This window comes from Ipomoea nil, unplaced genomic scaffold (assembly GCF_001879475.1).
Source record: "Ipomoea nil cultivar Tokyo-kokei standard unplaced genomic scaffold, Asagao_1.1 scaffold1286, whole genome shotgun sequence".
NCBI lineage: Eukaryota > Viridiplantae > Streptophyta > Magnoliopsida > Solanales > Convolvulaceae > Ipomoea > Ipomoea nil.
In genome coordinates this window covers 844274-852993 of record NW_017617714.1, presented here as the reverse complement: position 1 = coordinate 852993, position 8720 = coordinate 844274, and the positions used below count along the sequence as shown (strand labels likewise).

Genomic DNA, 8720 nt, shown 5'->3' with positions numbered 1-8720 from the left:
GATACTTAACGCGTATTGGTGGGTTACCAGCTTTATTCGCTGACCGGGTGTTATCCCGTGTCTTTACAGGTTTTGATTAGATCGGAGAGCGCGCTAGTTGTGGATCGTAGTTAGTGTAGCTCTCGTTTGCCTTATCTTATTGTTGGCCTGTGAGCCGTAGAACTTTGACATTGGTTTTAGTTGTAGCCTTTGCACCTATCTTTTGGTATAGGTTTGGCATAGCACTACCGGAATTATGTTAGCTTCCGCTTTGTTAATTGATTAATGTTAGACTGTTTTCTCTAATTAAGCTTTAAAAATGTTGGTTAAATTCGGGAGTGTTACATCAGTGATCTGCTTCCTTTTCTGTATGCTGCTGGTGAAATGGGACAAAAATCGCATTGTGAGGTCAGAAAAGGTAGAGATGGACCCCTCTTGTAGGGACCCAAACTAATTATGTGCCTTATCGTCCAGAGTGGAGAAGAACCCCCTGCACATGATGGCATCAGTGGCCCCGATTATCATCATGGCGGCCCTACACCTGGTGAGATGTGTCCGTGGATCCGTCGTCCCCGAGTACGCTTTGATGGTAGGAAAACCGAAATCTTTGGGCAAAGGTTTCTCCATAATGGCGTTTGGGAACAGAGTGGACAGCACAAAGGAAGATGACATTATCATGTTAGTTTTTGTACAACTTAAATTGCTAAGCATGATTTTTCCAAACCCCATTAGTTCCGCGACCACTCGGCGGAGTGCATCTACCACTTTTAATTGTAGCCCTAACCTCTACCGGATAGTTACCCTCTTGCCTAACCATACCAAGACGGCTATAGAAGCGGTCTGCCAATGTCCGACAAAGCCACCTACTTGAACTCCTTCCCCTCGACCCTTCACCTCTCTTCTCCTGGAGCGAGGTTGAGTTTTAGGGCAATCGCCGGTAGCATGGGTCGCACCGCGACGCTGGGTCCTCTCTCGCCATGGTGATATCACTCAGGACCGTTCCAATAGGAAATGAGGTCCTGTGCAATATCTTAAATTGGACCCTTTTTAAAAAAAAAAATAATTTGTATATATAAATAATAGTTGTTCAAAAAATTGTGTCAAAAATTCAAAATATAAATTTTGTATAAAAAATACGTCTAAAATTTCATTTAAAAAGTGACATGCGTCGTGTAAAAGATGCAAAATCATCCATCAAACTTATGATATCAAATTCTTCCAAAATCTCATTTACAATAGAGATTAAAACTAATCATATATGTTAAATAAAAACGAATCATTTGGTTTATCACTGTGACCAATATCATCTAAACAACTATCAACCTAACATTTTTATTGTTTTCATTGTCACAGTGATATCTGTCATCGTTGTGCACACTATCATTTAAATTTTTTTCAATCTCACAATTATCTTAATATGAAGATTAGCATCTAACAACTTTCGTTGACATTATCTTTTTGTACATCTATTTGAGTTTCTTTTATAGTGAATTTTTCAAGAGCTCCATTTTGAGATTGAGTTAGTTGCTCAATTCTTGTTTTCTTTTAAGCTTCTCAAATCTAGATGAATATTTTTTAGAAGACATAATTATAAAATGAAAAAATAAAAATTTATTTAGAAACTCTATGAACATATAATTAATCAAGAAACAAATTATTGAATATATTATTCTGAAATCAAAATTATTAAGTCATGTAAATAAAATGATAAACAAAAATTGTTAAATATTTAGTAATTTTAATTACATGGTAAGAGTAACTTGGAGGGTGTGGTTGAGTGGAAGAGACTCATTCATCCTAAATTTTGGTCAAGAGTTCGATCCTTTCTAGGCCAGCTGTCTTGGGTTTGATTTGTGTAAATAAGCAGCAAATTTGGTAATGAAATCAAACTAATTAGCCTAATATTATATACTGTATACATAATGCCTGGGTTGCGCAATGCGGACTTGCGCATCAAGAAAAAGGGTTTCGCCCCGTAATGCCGCTTGCCGCTTACACAATGTATATACATTTTTTTTTTTTTTTTTTATAAATTATGGGCCCTGTGCAAAGGCCCTGGGCAGACGGCCCTGATATCACTTCATCTTCCTACGCGGATGCCCGGGGCACTTGACCTTGAATCCCTGTCACCAATTGGGTTAGAGCCGCAGCTGCATGCTGAATGACTTGGGCCGTCACTTTGAGATCCACAGGTGTTATAGCCTTGAGTGATCTCCAGCTCTCAATGAAAGCACCAATGATGGTAAATATGTTACCGAAAATATTTGTTTATAAGTGAACAGAGATAAATTGTGTTGTTATGGCCTCAGTACAAAGTTTCAAAGTGTCCCCCTACTTTTTACATGGGCTCAGCTTTTATACTGTACAATGGCAACAACTACAATAATGCGAAATAACGGCCTCCTAATAAGTGCAACGACTCCTGTAACACCCCGTGTTACGGACTTTAATCATGAATTAATTATTTAATTAATTTCGTTAAAAATAATTTAAAAGGATTTAATTTGGTTAGAATTCCCTTTAATTAATTAATGCGGTCCACCATGAACCGTGGACCCTTGCCTAAACTAGAGTCTTAAGCCTATTAGGAATAAAGAGAGTAAACCTTTTACTACTGAGATTCTAATTAGGAATCCTAGACCTATATACCTGTTAGGAATAGAAAGTAGGTTTTCACTATTCAGACTCTGATTAGGATTTCTAACTCTATAAATAGGGATTAGAAAGCAATTAGAACCCTTACCACCCATAGTTATATTACACGAAAATATTCCCAAGAGATTCCTCACCGTCAAGCCTAGGGAGATCAATCAGAGGGAAATCTTAGAGAAAAACCTTAAGCCAAGGGAGGATTGATTAAGGCTAAAAGGTAACCCATGTCTCGACAAAACCTATTTTCCTTGCTATATCTTATTCATTGGCTCCTACGATATATGATTCTGTGTTTGAGTCTTGATAGAGCTTTGCCTAGGGTTTATATTGTGTTTATGTGATAATCTTGATGTTCTTGATATTATGATTGATTATATGAACGATCTTGTATTTTGATTATGTCTAGAGCCCTAGGGTTATATCGTGAATTTCGTATTATGATGTTCTTGGTATATTTGGGTGGGACTATGCATGATCGGGTGTTGAGTCTAGCCTAGGACTTGTGTTTAGTACTTTGCATATAGATTTCTTGATGTTCTTGTGGTTCCGAATGCTCTTGGACCGTTATATGATTTATGTTAGGTCTTGGTATGTTTAGGAATCGTGTTAGAACGTATTTGGGGTGATTCTTGGTTTAATTCCGTATTGGATACGTGGTGTTGTCATTATGTGTTTGAATGTGTGTGGACATGGTTTCGGGTTTCACGAGAGATCCCGGGACCGAAAGTTGCCTGTGTATCAGTGGGGGGACTGACCACCCGCCACCTACCTGTTGCCCGTGTCACTGTTCCAACGGGCAGCCGGCGGGCGGTGGTCTGCCCGCCGGCCACCCGCTTGAATAGCGAGTGGCCACCGGCGGGTGGTTGGCGGGTGGTCCTCTCCGCCACCTACCCGCTGGAAACCGGTCGAGGTTCGTGATGTTTGTAGACACTTAAATTTTGATAAATATTGATTATTTATCAATATTAGTATATTTGAATATATTTAAAATATTTTGGATAATATTGATATTATCTAATTTGTTAATTAGATAACATCAAAAGAGTTTGAGTTTATCAAAACTCTTCTATCCTACAGCTATAAATAGGGACTTTCATTTCTATGTAATCACACAAAAATCCTAGGAAAAATTCATAGAAATATCTTAAGCTTTGAAGCTTATTCAGGAATCACAATAAAAATGTGATCCTAAAAGTAAAAGCCTCTCATCCAATCCAATCATGTATGTTGATCCAAACCTCCATTGAAGATCAAGCTATTTGAACCCGGAGACCCTTCAAGAAGAACAAGCTATACAAGCCATTCTTTGAAGATTAAGCCACTTGAAACCTGGAGGCCCTTCAATGGTGGGGTGTTCAAGGCGTCCAATTGAAGAAGCAGAGGAGATCCAGAGATCTTATACCCACACCGCATTGATATATACTACTGTAACCAGAATTTTGAATATTACTATATTTTATTCAATTTTCTTTGTTCACAATGTTTTCGCCCGTTTGTTGTTTCCCCGTGTCCTGTTGTACCCCGTTTGTCGTGTATGAGTCTCGTTTGTCGTTTAGATATCGTTCTAGGAATTTATGTGTAATACATGTCGTTGTTGTTGTGTCTTGATTGTTATTTGATTATGTGTTAATTGATTGAATGATGATGAGTATCGTGGTCATTGCGCAATGGCCGGTGTGATTGATGATGAGATTGTGATTGGTGGAAATAAATTGTTGGCGGTTAGCACCACTTGTGCCCGGTCATTATACTAAAGGTACAAGCCAAAGCGGTGACTGTGCTGAAAAGGCACATACCCACCTTCAACTAGCTTGCCGTTGAGCATGGGTCAGGTTATAAGTGTTGCAGTGTCATGTTATAGCTATATGCGCTAACCCCTTGATATTGGCACTAGAGATGCGGATCATTGAATGGAACTGCGGCACCATCTTGATATATTGGTGGTTGATAGGTGGTTTGTTGGTGGGGGCATGTAGTTGCCCGGTGGCATAAGGGGTGGTGATATAAGGGTGGCCTGGAAGTATAGGTTGGAACTGATATAAGGACGGAGGGGAGCTACAAAGTTGGAACTTGGTATAAGGTTGGAGGATGAATTGTATGCTTGATGACTACTTGCTAATTGACTATATTGAATGCCTTCGTTGCTTCTACTTGTTATTTGTATGCTTATCTGCATGTCATGCCTTGTATTGCATGCTTAGGATGCCTGTTAGTTCTTATGATTACTCTAGGATGATTTAGTTTGTTAATATGTCTTTAGTCTTGATCTTGGATTTAAATTAGAGTCTCGTAAGTATATATATGTATTCCAGTTTCAAAATGAGTTTCTTATATCTACCTATATTGTACTTAACGCGTTGGAGTGGGTTACCAGCATTATTCGCTGACGGTTGTTATACCGAATGTTTTTCAGGTGATGAGCATTAGCTTCAGAGCGCGTTAGTCAGAGCCTTGGACTTAGCTTATTTAGCCTTAGCTTAGTAGTTGGCCTGCGTGCCTTGGGATTGTCTTTGAATATTGAATTAAGGATTTATTATGCTTAGTTAGCTTAGCCTGTGCACCTAGGTTCTCAAACCTAGGTGTGACATAGCACCCCGACACTTATGGTTAGCTTTATGCTCTGTTTGGGATTCAGTCAATGGATTTGCCTTTATTTTATAAGTTTTAAATATCTCAGAATTTAGGGGTGTTACAGCTCCCCTCCATAAGTGTCAGAACTCCTCAGTAATTGATGTGGGTTCTCTTCTGTAACTACTCTTTGATGAGGTGGTAGTACATTGGACTCTAAGAATCGTTCCACCCGGCCTCCTCCTGCTTCACTATTAACCGTTATCAACTAACAGTGTTGATTGCTTTGACTACTTTAGGTCAATCCAAATGTGCTTCGGGTCGGGTCCAATGACTAATCCAATTATCACGTCAGCTACCATTTTCACATTTATTTCAAACTTCTTTATCTCTCTCTCCATTTCTCATCAGGTAACCCTATCCCCTCTCTCTCTCTCTCTCTCTCTCTCATGGATGAAACGGAGGAGTCAATGTCCTCCGTAGTCCCTGTCTCAAGGCAAGGCATCCTCCTCTGTCATCGCCATTGCAGAACAACCACCATTTGTTGTCTCCTTCTCAAGACGGAGATGGAAAAGGGCATATCTCTCTCTCTCTCTCTCTCTCTCTCTCTCTCTCTCTCTCTCTCTATTGTCCTCTGTAGTCCTTGTCTCAAGGCAATGCGTCCTCCTCTGTCATCGCCATTGCAGAACAACCACCATTTGTTGTCTCCTTCTCAAGACGGAGATGGAAGAGGGAGCTTCTCTCTATGATCTCCATCTTTAGACAACAATTCCCTTCATTTTCTCCTTTGGATGATTGTTTTTGGACAACAAAACTTTGAGGTAAATATTTTTATTTTTTATTTTTTATTTTCTGCCACTTCAAATTTATTTTGGTGTGTGTGTGTGTGTATTTTTTTTTTTTTTTTTTTTGGTGACATGGTGGAGCTGATAGTTGATGGAGATGATTCTTGTTGAGAATGCTGCAAGCTAAGATTGTTTATGTTTGTCATTTGAAGACAAGAATTGTGAATATATTTTTTTGATTATATGATAAATTGTAATGATATGATAAATTCGATATAACAGTTATCACTTCGACCCATGCACATCTAATATAGCAACATAATTTAATAATATATCAAACCAGCTTTAAATTAAAGGCATTTCCGCACTAAAGCCTAATCACTCTTTGTTAGCCTAAAGTGGCCACGACACGATATGTTGATTTGACTCATCACTCATTGTGTCAATAATATATCAATAATGTTTATAAAGAAAAATGACAAAGTGCAACAGAGATAAAGTTGCCTCTTTATAATTAAGTAGGAACATAGGCTTAGCTTACACAGCTTCCATCAATATATTATATATGTACCATGATCCATATTATAAGCAATTTATATCATGGACCAAGGTCCACATAGCATTGTGGATCTTGGATCAAAATGACGAGATACAAAATTCATACTCATAAGGTACCGCATTTCATAATACAAAACACAAAAAATTACAATACAAGACACATACATATGTTATATATTTATTTATTTTTCAAATCTGGTTTAGGTACAAAATTTGTGTTGATAGACACAAAATTTCATAACACAAGATACACAAATTCATAACATAAGACACAACTACTAATTTGTTTCAGGTACAGAATTGATACTTTCAAGATACATAATTTCATAACACAAGACAAAAAAAAAAAAAAAAAAAAAAAAAAAACTCACAACATAAAACACAAACACATGCATCAGGTCTACAGTGCATTGTGAACCCTGATCCATGGTATAAGGATTCACAAGTATATTGTTAGGCGACACAAAAGGCAACCCGTACCTGTCAATTCATCATCGCGTACCAAATAATAATAATAATAATAATAATAATAATAATAATAATAATAATAATAATAATAATAATAATGATGATGATGATGATGATGGAAAATTGCACTTTTCGTCCCCAAGTTATAGGGTAATTGTAGAATTCGTTCCTAAGTGTTGGTCATACTCACTTTTCATCTCTAAATTATCATTGACGTTGCACTTTTCATCCCTTTACTAATAAAACATTAGGGACGAAATTTACAATTTTAGTATAACTCGGGGACGAAAAGTGCAACGCCAATGATAACTTATGGATGAATACTGAGCATGACAAACACTCATGAATACAGTTATAGAGTTATGAATCTACAGTTATGAGATTATGAATCTACAGTTATGGAATTATGAATGTACAGTTATTGATCAAATTATGAACAAAGAGCTCTAACATTATGAACTTACAATTATGAACATATAATGATAAAATTATGAACATAGAGCTCTAAAATTGTGAACATAGAGCTTCGAAAATTATGAATGTACAATTATAGAGTTATGAATGTACAGTTATGGAGTTATGAATGTACAGTTATGGAATTATGAATATACAGTTATAGAGTTATGAACGTACAGTTATGAAATTATGAATGTACAGTTATTAATAATATAGTAATAAAATTATGAACATATATTCCTATAACAAAGCGGTCTGATTTTTTTAAAAAAAAAAAAAAAAAAAAAAAAGATAACAGTGCCTAACGACACTATTACCCGTGTCCAGCAAGCATGCTGGACACAGGTCCAACGCATAACGATTGCTATCCGGTGGGCGCATCATGATATCCCAAAAAGTGGAAGCAAAATATTGAAACTATAAATATATCATTATTTTTTGGGGGTTTTCAAGCTTATAAGTATCCACAATACTTTTTATTTTGGTAATACAATATTTTTATATATGACATTGTAATGTTCGTAATTTTAAATTTTTGAAAATTTGTGCAGATTTTTGTTTTCTTTCTCTACATTATTGCTAGTTTTAACATTTAAATTTCTTGATGTTTGATATATATATATATATATATATATATATATATATATATATATATATATATATATATATATATATATATATATTTTATGTTCCTTGAACAAATTCTAGTGTTACATTCAAGAGGATCATCAAGAAAAGGAGTACGGAAGAGTTTTCTGGATTTCCCCCTGTCATTACCTTGCTCAGTTGCATGCTTGGTGCTTGGTAATAAATTCTTTCAACACTTCATTCTATTTTTTACATAAAAGACTTACTTCTCTGTGTATCAACACTAAATTAAAACATATTGAAGTAATGACTTTGGTATTAATTTTTTGCATTAATAAATTAAACTTTTAATTAATTTGTTGTTACCTCAAACAATTCATAACTAATAACCTATTTTAGATAAAAGTAATTAACAATACGTATGATCATAATTAAATAACAACATTTTAGTTTTAGAATATTTTTACACACACAGATGTGTGTGGATTCGTTTTCTTTTGTTAATGTGTAATTTGTCCTTAATTACTAGTTTATTTTCGTTGCACATTATAAATGTATTATACAACAACGCCACCAACTTGGGCTGTGATTGACTGGAAGGGACTCATCTATTCTCAGGGTCGTTCCAATAATAATTGGGTCTTGTTTTCAAGTAATTTTTATATA

At 35.9% G+C, this 8720-nt stretch overlaps 1 long non-coding RNA gene across 1 annotated transcript in view; it reads right to left on the bottom strand.

Annotated features, from left to right (window-relative positions):
* Positions 1–8517: 8517 nt before the first annotated feature.
* LOC109184840 overlaps positions 8518–8720 on the bottom strand; it is a 71861-nt gene continuing 71658 nt past the window's right edge. Inside the window, exon 3 of the long non-coding RNA XR_002054894.1 lies at positions 8518–8667. This is a non-coding gene — a long non-coding RNA (uncharacterized LOC109184840). The remainder of the gene's footprint in view (positions 8668–8720) is intronic.